This window comes from Pinus tabuliformis, chromosome 9 (genome assembly GCF_031772625.1).
Source record: "Pinus tabuliformis cultivar Carrire ecotype Pingquan chromosome 9, CPIR1, whole genome shotgun sequence".
Lineage (NCBI taxonomy): Eukaryota > Viridiplantae > Streptophyta > Pinopsida > Pinales > Pinaceae > Pinus > Pinus tabuliformis.
This window is the reverse complement of record NC_142307.1, coordinates 1,874,958,200-1,874,979,367: the sequence shown is the minus strand read 5'-3', so window position 1 is coordinate 1,874,979,367 and position 21,168 is coordinate 1,874,958,200. Positions and strand designations below refer to the sequence as shown.

Here is a 21,168-nt window from a genome sequence, read left to right as displayed (position 1 = left end):
CAGTTGATTTCCCTGGTCATCAAAACTGTTTAAAATAGGTCAAAGTCCTTTTTTTTATATCAAGAGCGAGAGGAGGTGATGTTGGAGATGCACAGTTGATTTCCTTGGTCATCAAAAGTGATTAACATAGGTAAAACAATCCAAAAGACTAGAAAGTCAAATCCTTAACCAAATTGGATAAAACCACCACAGGACAAACAAAATACTTCACACATTCACACAAGTAGTATAAACCAAAATGAATAAAAATGGTTTGATTGTTATAGAGGGGTTTATGTAGGACAAACCAAATTGAATAAAATAATATAAAATAGTTTGACCCCTTTAGTAGAGGGTCCAAAAAGAGAGGGGAGTTTGTAATTTTTAGTGAAAACTCTTAGAAAAACGAACATTGCTTTGCCTCTCTACTTGAACCAAATGCCTCCTCACAAATTCACTTGGAATTTGATAAATAAATAACAACCTTTGTGATAGAATAGATATTGAAAATTTAACTTTACAAAGAATGTGGTGGAATTCTACATGTTGTAAATTCCATTTGTTTGATCCCTAAAGCCTCTTGCAATCAAAAAGGCATAGAGCAGTTCATTCCAAGTGTTTGGCACTCCAAGAAGACACCAGTGGTTGTAATCCTACCTACTAAGGGAAGCAAGTCTAGATCCATCGCCTAAATAATATAGCGATGAATGACACTCCTTTGTTGAAGCATATCTTATGTTTAGAAGTTGCACATTCTTTTTTTGATCAAGTTGTTGTAGTGATTTGGAGGTGATGATATTATTTCTCCATAGATGTGTGATCTGATTTATAATATTAGTTTGCAGTGTTAAGATCTTCCTTAGATTATAAATAAAATCACTACAACAAAACCAGCGATTAGTGTCCCTTTTTACTTCTTTTTTGCATCTAGAGCCCATTTTTGGTGCTATTTGCATCCATTTATCAAATATGGTGCAAAATTTGACACAAAATTTGCATCAAGTTTTGCACCAAATCTTACACCAAGTTTAGCACCAGGTATTACAATAGGTTTTGCACCACGTTTTGCACCAAATTTTATGCCAAGTTTTGCGTCATCCTTTACACCAGGTTTTGTTCCAGGTTTTGCATCAAGTTTGGCACCTAATTTTGTTTGACATACTTTTGCATACTCATTTGCATCCACTTTTTGCACCTACACTTGCATCAACTTTTGCATCGACTTTTGCATCCTTTTTTGCATCCTTTTTTAAATCATTTTTTGCATCCATTTTTTCATCCATTTGTGCATCCCTTTTGTGCCAAGTTTTACATCGAGTTTTGTGTTTAGTTTTGCATATAATTTTGCATCTACTTTTGTTGCATCCACTTTTCCATCTTGTTTGGCATCCATATTTACATCCTCTTTTGCATCTATTATTGTACCCACTATTGCATCTAATATTTTTGTGCCACAATTAGCGCCTAGTTTGGCACCTCCTTTTGCACCCACTTTTGATTATAATTTTGCATCCACGTTTGCATCCTCATTTGCGTCTAGGTTTTCATCAACTACTACATCTATTTTTGCATCCCTTTTTGTATCCAATTTTGGACCAGGATTTGCATCGGGTTTTGTGTCTCGTTTTGCATCTACTTTTGCATCGACTTCTATTGCATCCACTTTTTCACACAATTTTGCATCGACTTCTATTGCATCCACTTTTTCACACAATTTTGCATCCACTGTTGCACCCATTTTAAATTTCACTTTTTGCATCCCTTGTTACATCTTCATTTGCATCATACTTTGATTCTTTTTTTGCATCTATCATTACATCCACTTTTGTTATGCCACAATTTGCACCATGTTTTGCACTCACTGTTATATCCACGTTTGCTTCCAATTTTGCATCCATGTTCGCATCCTCTTTTGCATCAAATATTGCATCTATTTTTGCATCCACTTTTGTGTCAGGTTTATGCATTGGGTTTTGCATCTCGTTTTGTATCTACTTTTGCATCTACTTACATTGTATCCATTTTTTTCATCCAATTTTGTTTTGCATGTTGCATCAATGTTTGCTTCCACTTTTACATCCATTTTTGCATCTTATTTTGCATATTTTTTTTCTATTGTTACATCCACTTTTGTTGCACCATATCTTGCGCCTACCATTGCAACCACATTTGCTTCCACGTTTGCATCCACTTTTGTTTCATCCATTTTTGCATCTGCTTTTGTGTCCGTTGTTGCATCCACATTTGTTTCACCACAATTTGTGCCAAGTTTTACACCTACCATTGGACCCATGTTTGCTTCCACTTTTGCCTTCATGTTTGCATCCAAGTTTGTATTCACAACTGCATCTACTTTTGCATCCATTTTTGTGTCAGGTTTTTCATGTAGTTGTGCATCTACTTATGTTGTATCCACTTTTCATCCAATTTTACTTCTATTGTTGGCCCCATTTCTATGTTCGCTTTTGCATCCCTTTTCCAACACTCATCATATTTTCTGCATTGATGATATTCCTTATGGCATTGACAATTATGAACAATTGATGACAATGTCAATAATATTGACAATGATGAAAATGAAGATGATGGCGATGACATGAATTGTGATTATGATGATAAAGACGATAGTGGTTACAATGACAATGATGATGATGGCAATGATTATGATGATGACGATGCTAATGACGTTGGCGAATCTTCCCAATTTTAGATGTTGTCATTGTCATAATCATAAGCATTATCTTTGGTGTCATCATCATCATTTTCATCTAGGTCATCATCAAAAACTATAATGGCATGAATGATGATGATGATTACAGCAATGTCGATAGAAATTACATTAATGATGATGATGGGGATGATAAAAATGACAATGACGATGATAATGGTGGTGATGATCATCATCATCGATCATCTCTCAAAAATAGAGTTGTTATTTCTCTTACGTATATCAATGTGTCCTAAACAGCCCTTTTCTAGCACTGATCACATTTTTTGGGTTTATGATATTTCTTACAACATCTACAATTATGAACAATTGCAAACAATGTCCATAATGATGATGATGATGGCATGAATGGTGATTATGATGATAATGTAATGATGGAAATAACAATGACAAGGATGTGATGATGATGACAATGATTATGATAATGAGAATGACCTTACAATCTTATGGATTCGTGAACAATTACTAGTTTCAATACCATCTTCTGGATACGTATTACTATCATACTTTTTAGATTTTTTGTCTCTCTTGAGGTATCTTACTATAATGGTGTTGTCAACACTAGAAAGATATCTTGTTGGAATGGTGGTTCTAATGTTAGCACTAGCAAATTTTTTGTGAAATTTTGGTTAAAAAAAACCGATTTATGCAATTATTTTGACAATCTATGTAAAAAAGTAAATAACATCCAATTATTTTGACTGTAGTCCCATTGATTATCATGAATTCACCAGTCTGAAGACCATCTTCTACATACATATTATTATTAAACTTTTTGCATTATATCCCTCTTATATCTTGTTGTAATGGCAATATTAGCACTAGAAAAATATCTTGTTGTAATGGTGATGTTAGTATTAGCACCAAAAAAATCACTAAATATAATTCCCTAAGTCCTATATATAAGAAAAATCAAAAGAAAGAAAAATAATGCCCAATGAATGGTAACTCATGTATTCACACCCTCTTTGGAAAACATATGAATATATACACTCCTAGTCACACTTGATCACATGTTTGTGATGGTTAAATCATGAAGTCCTCTTTTCCCCTTTCATTTTCACTTCATCATTTAAGCACCTAATTGAGGATCTAGGGAATTTTTCTTTCCTAAGGGTTTCATGTTTACTCTTGGTTTACTTATGTCACACTACGGTCAATCATGTGACGGAGTGAAATACTTAAGTTTGTGGAGTTATTAGAACAGTGTATTAAGTTAGTCACCACACACACATGTATTACATGTCATTGATCCACATGTGTGGGTTGGAGACTCATTGCTTGAGAACTTTAATGGATACTACTTTAGGGCCTTTATGGTATATCTTAGAAAATTGCTTGGTAAACATTGTGATTCATCCTTTCTTTTCCTCGAGTCACTCCCAATAATCCACGGAGATGGGGAGTATAAATTACTTGTGCTGGAAATAGAATTGAGAAATAGAGGTTTTCCATTTGCGATATTGGAGTCATAGACATTGGATACATTGGAGTCTATGATTTGGATATTGGAGTCTATGATTTGGATATTGGAGTCATAGACATTGGATATTATTGGAGTCATAATGCAAAAATAGGTAAACATATTGGTAACCTTGATGTCTTGATCATTCCAAATAATAACCATTCCACCCACGTATATCTAATCATCAATCACTACTATTTGGAAATTCCTCCCCCATTTTCTAATTATATGAGGTAGAACCTCACTTAATATTTCTATTTCTTATATCAACATTATTGATGGGTGCTTTGCATACCATTTTTCTTTTATGAGTATTTGTTTTCCTTTACTATTGAGGTCCCTCATGTTCCATGAGACTATTTTCATGGATAATTTACACCGAAAGGAAATATAATGTGACTAAAAAAAACATGTTCCAAGATTTATGTTATTGGACAATGCCACTTCATGACTCCTATATTTCCTTAACCTGGGACTGAATGGTGAACTTGATAGCCTTAAGGGAAATTAACTAATGAAAATCTCAAAAAGAGGTGACTTTTGACTTTATCACATATAAGTTAATATACTAAAAAAAATATCCATAAAAATTTCATCAATCAATGAATCTTTAAAAAAAATATCCAAAACAATTTCATCAAGCAATGAAGCATTACATTATAAATTACAATCTATAAACCTTTTGGGAACATTTTGCTAAACCATGTTCAAAACCAACATATTTAATATTAATATTTAACAATAATATGGAAAATAACACATTTTCATAAATTAAATAACATGTTATCAATCCTAAGAAATGTCACTAACATAAAACTAAAAAGCATGCAACTAATTGGAATGACCACTCAAGGCCACCATAAGACAATTAATCTATTAAGACAAGGATTAATGGGGAAAGAAATCCACAAAGGACAAAGGCAAACCTATTTTAACTTTATTGTTTTATTAGGTGCAAGTTGAACACCTCAATATATAATGAAGAGAAGAATTAATTTTGTTGCATTGAGAAAACCCAAGCACATTCTATAACTTAGCAAGGAAGAGATGTATAATACCCATCTCAGTGACACAATGCATGGCATTAAGTTACTTTTTGATATATAATTTAAAGTTATATCATAAAATCACAAATTTAGCATGAATGGATGTTTAAAATTCATTTTTATAAAAAGAAAATATAATTTTTGTTATAAAAAAAAAAAACCAAAAACTAAACATATTTTTTTAGAAAATTAAAAAAAATTACTAAACTGAATATATATTAAAAAAAACCTAAAATTAAGAAAATATATATTTTTTATTTATTTTTTTATTTTATTTTTTTTAATTTATTTTTTTTCAATTTAAAATAATTTTAGATTTTTTTGAAACACTTCCCTCCATTATAAGAAGCAAAAATAATAATAGAAATAAGGACAGACCAAAAATATTCCTTTCCTTGGTAAGTTTTTCCCACCATTCATTCCACTCACTTGAGTTATTTCATAAAACATAGATAAGTGTTATTTCACACTCTTTTGGAAAAGCCTATTGAGCTTCTCTTATGATATATCTATTCCTTGATGGAGTCCTTGATATATTGATCAAGTTTTGATTCCTTGGAGATTAATTAGAGCAAAGAAAACATGAGTACTCTTAATTCCAAGTTCAATGCCTCTAATGGTGGACACAAGGCAAGGGATGGGTTGCTATCGTGGTCATAACTCCAAGTTCATTGTCTCTGATGGTGGATGAGGCAAGGGAGGGGGTTGTGGTCATGGTTATGGTCATGGAGTTTTCTCTTTTACATTATATGTAGGGATTTCAAAGCAATTTGAATGGAATCATTGTCGTCACTAGGTATAATGGATTAAGTGTGATAATGGATAAAATGAAGTAATTATTTGTGAGCATTTTTTCTTGAATGAACATTAGGATCCATCTTATTATAGAGAAAATTACATGCATTAAAAACAACTCAATATTTCATGTGACATTCATATTGTATGCGACTTATTTTTCATTAAAAACAATTTACTTTTTCATGTGACATTCTTTTTTTGTTAAAATTTCTTCTATTTCTAATCTGAATTACAATTGTAATTTGAAATAAAGCTTCCAATAAATATTAATTTACCAATTCTGCATGGAAATCATAAGAAACATTCACAATATAATATGAAGAACAAATGGGTACCTACTTCATATGGATTAACAAATGCTTTTACTACTTAATGTGAATTACAAGTGTTATCTTAGTTGGATCTCCAATATATCTTAAGCCATATATTCATTTCATTTTTAGTACTATTAAAGGTTATTATGTCCTACCTCATTTTATTGTTAGCATTGTAATAAAAATATGCATTTTGCTGTAGAATTAGTACTAACATGTAATATTGATTTTTTTTCCAGAACGCTATAGGTAATGACCACAAAGATGATGATATAGACTATGTTTAGATTACATCATATATCAGAGATGATGATGATTAGGATGGCGATGGCATTGGTGATGATTATGTGGATGATATTATCAGGATGGTCAGGATGATGATCATGGAAATGATCATGAGGATGAGCTTGACTATGATTTTCGTGGTGCTAGCTAGCCATGCGTTATTTTTTATATTTAGTTGGATGTCTTAATATGGTAATCGTACATTTGAATTTTAGTTTATTTGAATAATGATGATTATACTATCGGCACTATCTTGTTACCTTATGAATATGTTGAAAACTGTTTACAATTTTTTTCTGAAGAATTATCATGTATGACGAGATTCCTATTTTTTTATGGATGTTGTGAATTTACCTTAGCATAATGATATCTATGAAACATTTTTAGTTGGTAATCTTACATTGACTTTTAGTTGATTTTATTAAATATGATGATGATATTATCATTTTTATCTTGTTATTTTATGTATATATTGAAAATTATCAACATTATTTTGATGGAGAATTATTATGTATGATGATATTACTATCTTTTGATGGATGTTGTGAATTTACCTTAGAATAATGGTGTAAATGAAATATTTTGATATGATAATCACACATTTCAATCTTAGTTGATTTGATTAAAGATGATGAGGATATTATTAGTATTATCTTGTTACTTTATATATGTGTTGAAACCTATCAATGCTTTTTTATGGAGAATGATTATGTATGATGATATTACTATTTTTGGATGTAATGTTGTGAATTTACCTTGGAATAATGATATCTACGATAAATGTTGATTTAGTAGTAATATATGTATATTGAAAATTGTCAATGATTTTTTGATGGAGAATTGTTATATATGAGGATACTGCTATATTTTTTATGAATGTTGTCAATTACCCTTAAATTTGTTTACAAATAATAAGTTATGAATTTGAATTGTGATATATTCTTAAATGTGTTATACATGAAAATACCTCCTCATCATCTTGGAGGAGTATACTATGCTGTTGGTTGAAATACCCCTTTCTCCTAAACTATATAAGCATATAATATAAGTTATGTACGATGAGGACCATGATATCCTAGTCTATAACAAGTTGTCCCCTTCATCTAACTTTTGTTATCAAAATTCTCACATTAGAGGAATTTTCAACTCAAAAAATAACCACTTAAGAAAAAATTAAGAAACTAATAAAATAATGCCATGTAGACAATTTTTTAATATATCATTTTTATTATTCTTTTACCAAAATTACCCAAATAAATGTCACATTTATCAAAATAACTGTATATGTATTTTATATTTAAATTAATATATTAGCACAAGATTTAATAAAATTTAAATTAAAAAAACAAATTTAAATTAAAAAAGCAAATTCAAAATTTAAAGGAAATTTAAATTTAAATTTAAATTACCCAAATAAATGTCACTTTTATCACCATCTACATGTATTTTATATTGAAATTAATTTATTAACACAAGATTTAAGAAAATTTAAATTTCAAAGGAAAATTTAAAATATAAATTTAAGTTAAATTTAAATTTAAGTTACTCAAATAAATGCACTTTTTTCAAAATAACCATATGTTTATATTTTATATTTAAATTAATTCATCAATAGAAGATTTAATAAAATTTAAATTAAGAAAGTAAATTTAAAATTTAAATTAAATTTAGGATTTATGATTTTATATTTAAATTTATTTATTTAACACGCCATGATTTACTCTTCATTAAAAATATTCTCGATATTCTAATTTTTATAGATTAAGATATTAATTTAATTTTTAATATTTAATATAGTTTTGGGTCACTTGGGCACTATTCACAGTTAGGTAAGTTATATTATTAAAAAAAATCCACTGCCTAGTCACACTTGTATGTCTTTTAAATTTTAAAGGATTTTGATTGGATTACACATTATGACATGGAAATTCAAAGTTAACATTTTAAAATGAAAATTCCTCGCGAGGAAAAAAGCTCGAGTTAACTAGAATTTGACACTCTTGTTCACTTTTGGAAACTCATATGGTGGAATGTAATCTCTTTATCCTCATCTTTAGCTTTTTCCTAAAAAATAAAAGCATACAAAAGTGGGAAAGAGCCATAAAGCACGGGGAAGCTTTTTCCTAAGCACAAAAGCTTCTAAAAAGTGGAAAATGCCATTTTTATATGAGGAAACATTATTCATCCAAAAGCTTTTGCCAAAATTGAATTAATGAGGAATTTGGGAAATCTTCATAGCCTTCACTTTCCTATATATTGGAGGCTTGGCCATTAAGGAAATGATGGGAGTTCATGTATTGTCACGCTGCTGAGATTTATCCTGAGAGGGAGAGCTTTGGAGCTAGGAATTGGGGGAGGTATTGTTGCAACTGCATCTAATGGTTGTAACTTTCCTCCAACTCCTTTATTAACATAGATTAGTTGTTCTTCCTTCCATATGCTACTATTCATTCTTTACTTATCCTATTTAACTAATGAATGTATGGGATTTTGGTTCTTATTTATTTATTCAGTAATATTTATATGTTTATGATAGTTTCAATTATCAAGATATTACGTTGTGAAGTTTTCTTTGTTCTCTCTCTTGTGTGTAGGACCAAGATTTGGATCTATCTAGGAGCGCTTCCCAGCTACACTAAAAACTCCAACAAGACTTGCATGCGAGGACTCACATGAAATCATTCTTCTTTTCTTAATCTGTACTCTAAATATTGATCTACTAAGAATCTTGAGCCTTAGAACAACCTTTCTCTTAATCAATCTATCTTAGGTTTTTGGGATAAACTAAGAGAGTTTTATGTTCATCTAACTGTGCATTAAATCCTACAGAAAAATGATATTTAGAAACTGTAATATATTTCACTATGTAATAAAATTAGTAAAATAGAAGTAAAAGTAAAACTCTAAATAGGAAGCCAAAAGTGGATGTAACCATCGATGCAAAATTGGGAGTAGAATTGGATGTTAAACTAGCCATCAAAACAAGATGAAAACAATGAGACAAAAAGAGATTTAAAGTAGAATTAAAAAAGGGTGCAAAACTAGACACAAAGAAGGGAACAAAATAGGGCATACAAAAAGATACCAAATTGGGTGCAAACAAGGATGTAAAAATGGACACCAAAATGAGGATGCATAGAATGGTGTAAAATTAGGATGCAAAATTGGGCGCAAAAAGGATGTAAGAAAAGACACAAAACAAGAAGCAAAATGGGACTAAAAAAGGGTGAAACTAAGGATGCCAAAAATGATGCATAACTAGATGAAAATACAAACTAAAATCTAGGTGCAAAATGAGATGCAAATGTGGACACAAAATGTGGCAGAAAAAATGATGCGAATTTGGATGCCAAAAAGGATGCAAAATTAGACACCAAAAAGGATGTAAAATTGGACATAAAAAATGGTGAAAAATTAGACACAAAAGTAGAAAAAATGGTGTGAAAATGGGCATAAAAATGGCTCAAATTTGAATGCAACATTGGATGCAAAATGAGGTGCAAAAAATGATTCAAAACTTGGTGCAAAAACAAATGCAAAAATAACGAAAAAAATGGCTCAAAATTGAACGTAACATTAGACACAAAATGGGATTGAAAGGTGGACACAACACGTGGTCCAACATAGGGTAAAAATTTAGATGCTCAAAAGGATGAAAAATTGGATGCAAGAAATGTTGTTAAAAATGATGCTAAATTGGATGCAACAAATGATGCAAAATTAGGTGCAAAATAGGATGCAAAAAAGGGAGACAAATGAAACGAAAAAGTGGATGAAAAAAATGGTGCAAAAATGGATGAAAATTTTGGCACTAAATCAGATTCAACATATGGTGTAAAATTAGATGCAAAAAATGATGTAAAAAAAGGCAGAAAAACTGATGCAAAAACAGATGTAAAAATAAGTACAAAATTAGAAGCAAAAAATGGCACAAACTCGATGCAAAAAAAGGCACTAAATCAGATGCAAAAGATGGTGTAAAACTCGATGCAAATTACGACACAAAAATAGAAGCAAAGAATGGCACAAAATAGGGAGCAAAAAATGATGCAAAAATAGATGCAAAAAATGGCACAAAACTAGAAGCAAAAACTGTTGTAAAACCAAATGCAAATCTTGGTGCAAAATATGATGCAAAAAATGATGCAAAATTTGGTGTAGAAAAAAGATGCAAAATTTGGCGCAAAAAAGGGCGCTTTAAAAATTGTACAATAGAGCCAGATTTAGCGCCAGGCTGCTCATCCCAATGGAGAGAAAAATACACTAAAATCTGGTGCTAAATCTAGCGTAAATTGCCTGTTTTGTTGTAATGAATGTCTTCATTGTTCTTATGAATTCATCAATTTTCTTTTAAAGTAAAATGAAGAGTTTTTATATTAATTTCATGAGCAATTTAACATAAATTAGAATCTGCACAACAGCATAAACATGTACAGAACATCATCAAAAAAGCATTACAACAAGAACATGATAAAGGAGTTCACCCCTCTTGGGCTACGTCTCATTGTTCCAACTTCCAATGGCTTGGGCCTCTCTATTATGCTAAGAAATGTAAAAATATGTATTTACAATGCTCAAATGCTTCTCAAACCTGTTCCAATCAGTCCAAAATACTAAAAATTGGCTATCTATCTTCTTTTTGCCACCAATTTGGTGGAAAATTGAAGAAGTTGCGAGTTCTCCTAGTTCTCCCACTATTCATTCCACAAAATGCTCCACATCTTATAGGAACCCACATTTTTTCTCCAAAAATCCACTAATCGAGCGAGAATTTTTTCGTGTGGTGGGCCTTAATACGTCGGCACCGAATGTCTTATCACAAATCACAATCGACAGATTTATGTGGGCTTATGGTCTGTGAACAAGGCAAAAATGTGTGATTGTGATATCGACGAACCCGATGGGACATTAAACTACAACCTATAACTTATCCCATCCAAATCCTTTTGCTAATTTCAATCGCAGAGTACCAATGGTTTTTTTATGTGCAAGACTTTACCCTATTTGCGATATGCAATTGCGATATCACATCGCAACCTGGTACCATTCGGGGGTCGATTCTTTGTAATGCATTCCCTATTGCGAAGTGCGATTGCGATTTGTCGCATCACAACCCTAGCCTTGCCTGGGGCCAATTATTTAACACATCCTACCCATAACATGCGGTTTGCAATATGAGGGGGCCAATGGCAGCCTACCACTTGGCACCTCCTCATTCGCTGAAGGACCTTTCCACATCATCCAATCCTACCATGTAAGCAAGTCAAATCTGAACTTTGACTTTCTCTAACTTCTTCATACAAGCTCGTATTTGAGTTTCGTTCACACCATTGGAATCAAAATGACAAGCTCTTCGATCTAAAGCTAAGTTTAACAAAATTATGACACTTTGATTTTTGAGCATATTTTTGAGCACCTGATCTCTCCTCCTCACTAGAAGCCTTTTGGACCCCAAACGTATCACCTTCAATTGTTCAGCAAGTGAGGGTACAATTCCCTCACCTTTCAAACCTCTATCCATTTGGATTTTCAAGGAATTTTACCTTCGATCCGCACTCGAAGATAATCAATACTTCCCCTTTTTTATGTCCTTGATCTTCTTTCAAGTATAGTATCTTGTTGAGGCACATCAAGAAATTCTGGAGAAAAGTCTTCAATATATGGAATTTGAGCATTCTCTCCTTGATCTTAAATCAAAGGATGATCATGTAACCTTAAATTATCAATATTAACAACAACATAAATTTTCATATATGAAGGAAAATCCAACCTGAAGGAATTATTACCAATCTTTTCCAAAATTATAAATGGATCGTCTCTAATTGGTTTTATATTTTTACCTTCTCCTTGGAACCTCTCTTTGTTAATGTGAAGCCAAACTACATCACCAACTTGGAACTTGTGATCTTGACGATGCTTGTCATGCCTTGTTTTGTACATGCCTTGGCTTTTCTCAAGCTGTTCTTGAACCTTTTGGTGTACTAATTGTATTTGTTTAATGAGCTTTCTTGCTTTATCTATATCACTATGACCTTCAATAGAAACATCTTTGCCAAAAATAAAATCCAAAGGATATTTAGGCAAATATCCCATGCATGCCTCAAATGGCGAAGTTTGAGTGGAAGAGTGCTTGGTTCGGTTGTAAGCATATTGAATATAGTGCAACTATTCATCCCACAACTTAGGATCCTTGCTGCAATGCCCACATAGAAGATGTTTCATTGTTCTGTTCACTACCTCTGTTTTACCATCCGTTTGTGGATGAAAGTTTGTACTCTTTTTTAGTTTAGTGTCCATGAATCCCCACAAGTTTGAGTAAAAATTCCCCACAAAGCGAGAATCTTGACCACTAATAATGGATTTGGGCAATCCAAAATGCACCCAAACATTCTGAAAGAATAACTAAGTAGTTTGTTAAGCTGTAATTTTCATTTTACAAGGCTTAAAAATACACATTTTGCAGAACCTATCCACAACTACATATAAACAATCATGACCTCTTTTCGACAATGGAAGACCTCCTACAAAATCCATAGAAACACTCTCCCACAGTCGTGAATGAACCGGAAGTGGTGTGTACAATCCTAACTTCCTATTACTAGGCTTACTAATTGCACATAATGAAAATCCATTAATAAAATGAGACACACTTTCAGGCATACGATGCAATTAACAATACCTTTGTAGATGTGCCACCATCTTACCTACACTGAAATTAACAGCAATAAGAGAAGTATGTGCCTCTCTTATGATGTTAACTCTTTCTCCCTGTGGAATACAAGATTTCCAAGATCGTACAATAAGTTATCATGCAAATGATAATCCAATTCCTCTACTTGGTTACCTTGACTAAAGCTTTCATAAACATCTTGAAATTCATTATCTGATGCATATTGCTCAATATAACTTTCATGTAAAGCATAATTATGCTTGAGTAAAGTAGCTGCACTAACAATTGGCCTAGAAACCATATCAACAACTTTATTGTAGATACATTTCTTATACCTGATTACCAAGTGGAATTGTTGAAGGAAACCCATCCATCGGAAGTGTCTTGATTGCTGCAACTTTGATTGTGATTGCAGGTATTGCAATGGTTGATTATTAGTGTGAATGAATGTTTCCTTACCCATCAGGTATTTTTTCCATTTTTTCACACTTTGCACCAATCCATACAATTCCTTGTCATATGTAGGATAGTTAATCACTACACCATTAAAAGTTTCCGAATGAAAACAGATACGATTACCATGATGCATGAGGAATACACCCATAGCGTAGTCACTAGCATCTGTCTGAATCTCAAATGACTGTCTCAAGTCTAGAAGTGCGAGTACGAGAGCTGTACTAATCTTTTCCTTCAACACATCAAAGGCCTTTTGTTGTTTTCCTCACCATTGAAAAACCTTTTTCACAATGGTCAATGCATGCAAAGGAGCTTCTATACGAGAAAAAGTAGCAATTAATTTCCTCCAATATTGGGACGTTCCCAGAAAAATTATTACCTCTACAATTGTCTTGGGCCTTGGAAAATTCACAATGACATCAACCTTGGAGGGATCTATTTTTAACTGACCTCCTCCAACAATATGACCCAAGTAAAATAAAGAAGTCTTTCCAAACTCGCACTTTGACATCTTAAGATACAACTATTCTTTTTTCAAGACATCAAGTACTTTTCTTATATGCATGACATGTTCAGCATGAGATTTACTGAAAATTAAGATGCCATCTAAGCAGACTGTGCCAAATTCATAAAGAAATGGCCTCAACACATCATTCATCACACGCATGAATGTAGCAAGAGCATTACATAAACCAAATGACATAATTAGCCATTCAAGCAAACACTGATTTGTTTTGAATGTTGTCTTCCAAATGTCTCCTTCAGCTATTCTAATTTGATGGTAGCCACTTCTTAAGTCCAACTTAGTAAAATACTTTGCATATTTCAATTGATCCAGTAAATCATCTATTTGAGGCAGTGGGTAACAGTTCTTTATAGTAATTTTGTTCAATGCACGGAAGTCCACACACATGGGCCATGTTCCATCATTCTTTAGAACCAAGACAATAGGTGAAACACAAGGTGAGGAAGATGGTCTGATGATCCCTTTATTCAACAACTCTTGGATTTACATCTTAATGTCTGTGCTTTCCATCATTGACATCCTGTACATGCCAATTTTAGGAAGACGAAAATCTTGTTGCAACTGTATCTTGTGTTGGATTCCTCTCTTGGGAGGTAATCCCTTTGCTTCCTAAAATTTTTCATCATATTGGTTAACTACGTCAACCAATTAAAATTTCAAATTTGAATCACAACCTTTAAAAGCTTCATTATCAACACCATTTTTGGGTCTGATCATGAGAAGCACAAAATTCTTGCTCGAATTCACCAATATTTTCATCCTCCCTGCATTAACAGGCGAAAGACTTGTTTTCTTGCTGTGAGTTCTCACAATATATTCTACTCCATTTTTGAATAAACGATATTTATTTTCATGTAAATGGAAGATATATTTTCTGTCATAAAGTTATGGACTTCCCAAAACCATGCCACAAATATCTAACATCACATTGTCAAGCTCCACTTCATCTATGAAATTTGCAATAATAGTGAATCTCAGTTTACACATTCTAGTAACTCGCAATTGCGTATTGTCATGTACCCATCCAAGTGGATACAGCTTATGATGTGGAACAGTTTCCATATTTAAACTCTTGACAATGTTTTGAGAGATAAGATTGGCTTGAGAGCTGCTATCAAACTGCGTATCAATCATGTTATGTTTTGATATCACCCTTATTTGAAACAGTTTTATTCTCCTCTTTTCATTTGGAGTTTAATTTTGTGAGTCTAAAGAACTAGTGTTGGCAATGGATTCTTTACTTGTTAACCCCATGGTTGTGATTTTAGTTTCATCACCTGAATCAGATCCCAAAACCTATTGAACGGTTTCGGTTGTCTTGTGCTTTCCCTCCTTGTTGTTTCTTGTTGGTTTCATTTCAGGATGAAGCTTCCAATAGTGAGCTTCATCGTGACCCTCTCTAGAATAGTGTTTGCATGTAATTTTCTCTCCTTCTTTTTTGATAGATGCATTTTTCTTTGCCTTCCCTTTGAAAGGCTTTTCTTTTCCTTTACTCTTAAATGGATTTTTACTTCCTTCTTCTCGGGTATTTTTCCCTCTTGCCTCAAGATGAGTGGCTTGCACACACACATCATCTACATTACTAGGATTAAACATTAAGATAGTATGCCTAAGGTAACTGTGTAAACCCCCTATGTACTTCAGAAAAGTGTCCTGTGACTACAAATCTACACCTAACATCAGAGACCTTTTTCTTAATTCTTGGGTATAATCTTGCACATATTGACCTTTAAGCTATCTAAAGTTATGCCAATTCATGATGGATTTTTGCATATAAGCTAGAGGGTAGAATTGTCTTTTGATTGTAGCAATGAAATCATTCCAAGAAATAGAGATCTTACCATGTTTTTTAATCTCCTCTTGGGTCGTTGATTCCCACCATACAAGTGTTGCACCCTCCATTCTCAATGAACCTAACTGAATCTTTAGGTCATCCTCTTGAAGGTTTTGAATCCTGCAATAGACCTCCAACTGATAAATCCAATTATTAAGCTTATCTGCATTCACTTCACCATTATACATGGGAAACTCGAATTTAACATCAAGCGTTAGAAAAGGTGATTTACCAATTCCTTTTGAAGAATGATGATGAGTATGAGTAAGGGTTGTATTAGTGGAAGAGTGTGAAAATGCTTGTGAAGTAGAAGATGAAGAAGATGGTGGAGAGGGTGGAGGTTTGTCTCCATCCCCATTACCTTCTTTTCCATTACCTTGTCCTGAAGAGCCTTCTCCGTTAGGATGTTTGGAGCTTTCTCCTTGTAATCTACTATTCCTCTCTTCAAAGAAGACCTTCACCATATCTGTCATATAAAAGAAAGCCTTTCTGAAGGTCTTTTCATCTTCTGTCAAGTTTGTAGGTTCTCCTTCATGAGACATGATCTCTGGAGTTTCAACTGCAACTTGAGGCTGACCTGGTGTTGGAGATTGTGGCAACCTTTCTCTTCTTCCCATGACCCAACTTCAGGGCTTCCAACCTGATTTCCTTTATCTCTTTTGAGTTTTAACCTTGTAAGCATGACATAAACTTATAAACAATTAAATCCTTCTTCCACAAATAAAAACCTAGTTCACTGATACCAAATTGGTCTGATTTAGAATATTAGTTTGCAGTGCTAAGATCTTCCTCATATTATAAATAAAATGCTTTCATTGTGCTTAAGGATTCATCAAAAAATTTTAAGTAAAATGAAGAGTTTTTATGTTAAATTGATGAGAAATTTAGCTTAAATCAAAATCTGAACAACATGATAAACATGTACAAAATATCATCAAAAACAAATTACAACAAGAACATGATAAAAGAGTTCACCCCTTCTGGGCTACGTCTCCTTGGTCTAGCTTCCAGTGGCTTGGGCCTCTCTATTATGCTAAAAAATGTAAAAATATGTGTTTACAATGCTCAAATGCTTCTGAAACCTACTCCAATCAGTCTAGAATATTCAAAAATGGCTATATAACCTCTTTTTTCCACCAATTTGGTGGAAAAGTGAAGAAGTTATGACTTCTCCTAACTCTCCCACTATTTGTCCCACATAATTTTCCACATCCGACAGGAACCCACATTTTCGCTCCAAAAATCCGCTAATCGAGCAAGAATTTTTCCACGCAGTGGGACTTAATCTGTCAGCACTGACTGTCTTATCGCAAATCGCAATTGGCAGAGTTATGTGGGCTTATGGCATGTGAAAAAGACGAAAATGTGCAATTGCTATATCAGCAAACCCAACGAGACATTAAACTACAACCGATAACTTATCTCATCTGAATCCTTTCGCTAATCGCAATCATGGAGTATTAAGGGTTTTTTCATGTGCAAGACTCTACCAGGTTTGTGATATGTGATTATGATATCTCATCACAACCTGATACCTATCGGGGGTCGATTCTCCGTATTGCCTTCCCTGTTGCCAAGTGCGATTGCGATTTCACATCACAACCCTTACCTTGCTTGGGGACGATTCTTTAACACGTTCCACCCATGACATGTGATTTGTGATATGCAGGGGCCAATAGTGGCCTGCCACTTGGTGCCTCCTCATTCACTGAAGGACCTTGCCACATCATCCAATTCTACCATGTAAGCAAGTCAAATCTAAACTTTGACTTGCTCTAACTTATGCATATGAGCTCAGATTTGAGTGTCGTTCGCGCCATTGGAATGAAAATGATGAGCTCTTCAATCTGAAGCTAAGATTAACAAAATTATGATACTGTTATTTTTTAGCATAATTTTGAGCACCTGATCAATGTGGGTCAATGAAATCAACTAGACTTATTGTTGGCTAGTTCTCTAAATGGAAATTCCCACCTGTTTTCCATGTACCTCCCATGCTTATGAAGAACAAAACATGAGATATAACAAAATTCAACAACCTCCCTTTTTTGGATATTATACCATAAGAGTGAAATATTTAAGTGTGTAGAGATTATCAAGGTAGTAGATATGACAAAAACTTGAAATGCATAGGAGCCTAGGTATGGAAGAATGCATGTTTTTTTATGTATTTACTTCTTGACAAATCCATTCCATCATAGTCTTCATAGATCTCTCAAATGCAGTCAATAGATCTAGTGTCTTTTTTATTGCTTCTCCTTCTTGAAAGTAGCAACCCCTGTGAAACTCTCTTTGTCAATCCATATGGAAAACCTAAGGTGAAAATTCCAACAAGGAAGAAGTTTTTAAAGTTTAATAAAATATGGAATGCATGGAAATAATTGTGATGTTTTAAATTAGGATTTCTTATTTGCCAATCTAATTTTTTGGAAAAAATACGAAGAAGTAGCCCCAAAAACATTTTATGGTGCTTTGTGTTAGAGAAAGGATCACCATTAAGGGATTCTTATTTCTGGGTATGAACATACAACCAACATAAACTATGTAGTCTTCCATGATTAAGGCCTTCAAGTGAATAACATAGAATCAAAATGAAACAATTGCATTGCATTCAAACTACAAAATAAAAGCTTGCCCTCTGAAGGTCTTCTTAAAGTTCCACCAGTGCCCTGTGTTGAAGACTAGAATATCTGTATCCTTTGAATATTGAGATGTCCAGTCAGCCATATCCAATTTTAGTGTAATTTTAACTCCAGGGGGAGAGCTTTAGGAGGACAACCTTGCAAAACCCAAAATGGTGCCCTATAATATTCCACAGTGTAATTGAACTCCTCGAATTTGAAGGACATAAATCCCTTGTGCTTTGAAATGGGGCTTCCATTGACCTCATATATTTGGAGTTCATTTGGAACTGCCTAAGATAGCATGCAAATGAGAGATTCCCATTGTTTCTTCTGATTGAATCACCAAAAACGACTACTCGATGGTTTCATATCCTATTTATCATGTTTCTTGCATTGAAGTTGATATCACATAAAAGGAAATTAGTTCATACACAAAATATATATATGCCGACAAAGGTTACCAGACTGTGCTCAATTCTCTTTAAAATTATAATGGTGTTCAATCTGAAACTTTGTTAAAATTTTGACATCAAAGAGAAAAACATTGGTAAAAGACTACCGATCAAATTAAACAAACAATGTCAGCATAAGAATTACATTGGTCTTAATATGAACTTTCTTGAATCACATAACATCAACATAAGATAATACTTCCATTGGTATCTTTTTTATCCTTCTTGAATAGAACAACACAGGAGATATAATATTGTCATGCAACTCTTTTAGATTATTCTTGGTATGAATATTATTTTTTATTTTAATTGACCTTGGGGCTCAAATGCATCTACATTATTATTAGGCAACCATGTTCTTACTATACCTTGAAATGTATCTCCATACTAATTGAAATTCTAGATCAAACTCAGGTCATCTATTTCTCCAAACTAATATTAACATTAGGGCAGAGATCTATTGACCTAGGATTATTGCAGCCCAAAGGTTGCCACCGCCATTTCATGTAAAATTTATCTAGCCTCTTGTTATCTTGGCATTGAAACTCAGGATCAATAAAAGGGCAGTAGGGGGCCCTGGTAAAGGTGATATGATTCATCCCAAACTCATGATCCAACATGGAAGTAACATTGATTAAAAATTTGTGAATACTCAATCTTGGGAAGATTGAAGACGTTTGTAATATCAGATGTCTCTTTCACAACAGCAGAATTTTCTGGAAAACGAGTGTGTTTCCCTTCCTCTTTGAGAATCCTAAACCCTACAGGTATTTCCCCGATGTTGATGTGCACGAAGGAGAAGAAAAATAAAATGGGGGAAGACAAGCCAAATATACTCACATTGCAAACTTGTGGGTCTATTTAGAGTTGCAATATAGCCATTTGAATCTCTAGGGAGAGCTAAAATATAGTTCCATGGATAAAAAATGAAATCCTTTACAGGGTTCCCTCTAAACTATATTTTTACTACTACTTTTCCTCAATGTCAGGGCTCTATTTTCTACAAAATATGCATTAGGAAGGAATCCATTATCTAGGGCTAAACGATTGACTGTTTCCTAAGCCATGGTCTAGAAACAAATGCTAACAAAAGAAATAACATTGTGTTCTTCTCGATTCAATTCCAAGACATGCTAAAGTTCATTTGGGTTTCCCAATATAAAATGACTAAACATACCCACAGGGATGTCTTGCTCTGTGTAGCATGTGTGTATCAGAATTTTCCACATGGGCTTGTCCAGAAAGCTCTGCAAACATTTAAAATTTTCCAGCAATGACCAACTGTCGGCTCCTCTACACTATCTACTAGACTCACAACCATTTAGCCTTAAGAATCCTAGATCTGGTAAGTTATATATATATATATATAGACACACACACACACACATATATACATATATATATCGTCGAACAACGGGTCCAAGCTTGTGCGTCGAACAAAGGAAGGTCCAAGCTTTGAAACTGGTCCATCTACCTATACTTCCAGTTCTTAAATTAATACTTCTACCTCTACGATATCATATGATTTTGGAACAAAGTGAGCCTTTAGATCTCAACTTGACGCAGGTCTTCCTTTCGTCCATAGAAGTTGTCCTTTCGGCTGCAGAAGAACATGAACATGATTAGGGATTCAATCAAGCAATGAGAGATAACCATGTGGCAGTTTTTAATTGGAAGTAGGATGACAAAAATGAACACCTGTGATTGGCTGGGATGAACAGGGTTTGCCCACCCTAAGCTCACAATGAAAGACGCATATCAGCATAAATACGCTATTGAAAGATAAACATGTTTACATTTATTTACATTTGTCTACATTATATAATACATGACGTTGTTGAATAACATACATGTTTACATTTATTTTCATCCTTGTTGACCAAACTGAAAGAATGTAGTATACCAATAAAACATGAGCACCTAAATAAAGTGGTGGCAGGTGCTTCACACAGAAAAAATAAGTCTCCATAAAAATTGAGGAAAGAATCGAA

The 21,168-nt window shown here is 33.3% G+C and overlaps 1 pseudogene; it reads right to left on the bottom strand.

Moving 5' to 3' along the window:
• Positions 1-518: 518 nt before the first annotated feature.
• Positions 519-21,029, bottom strand: LOC149156376 (protein trichome birefringence-like 10; annotated as a pseudogene).
• Between the last annotated feature and the right edge of the window lie 139 nt (positions 21,030-21,168).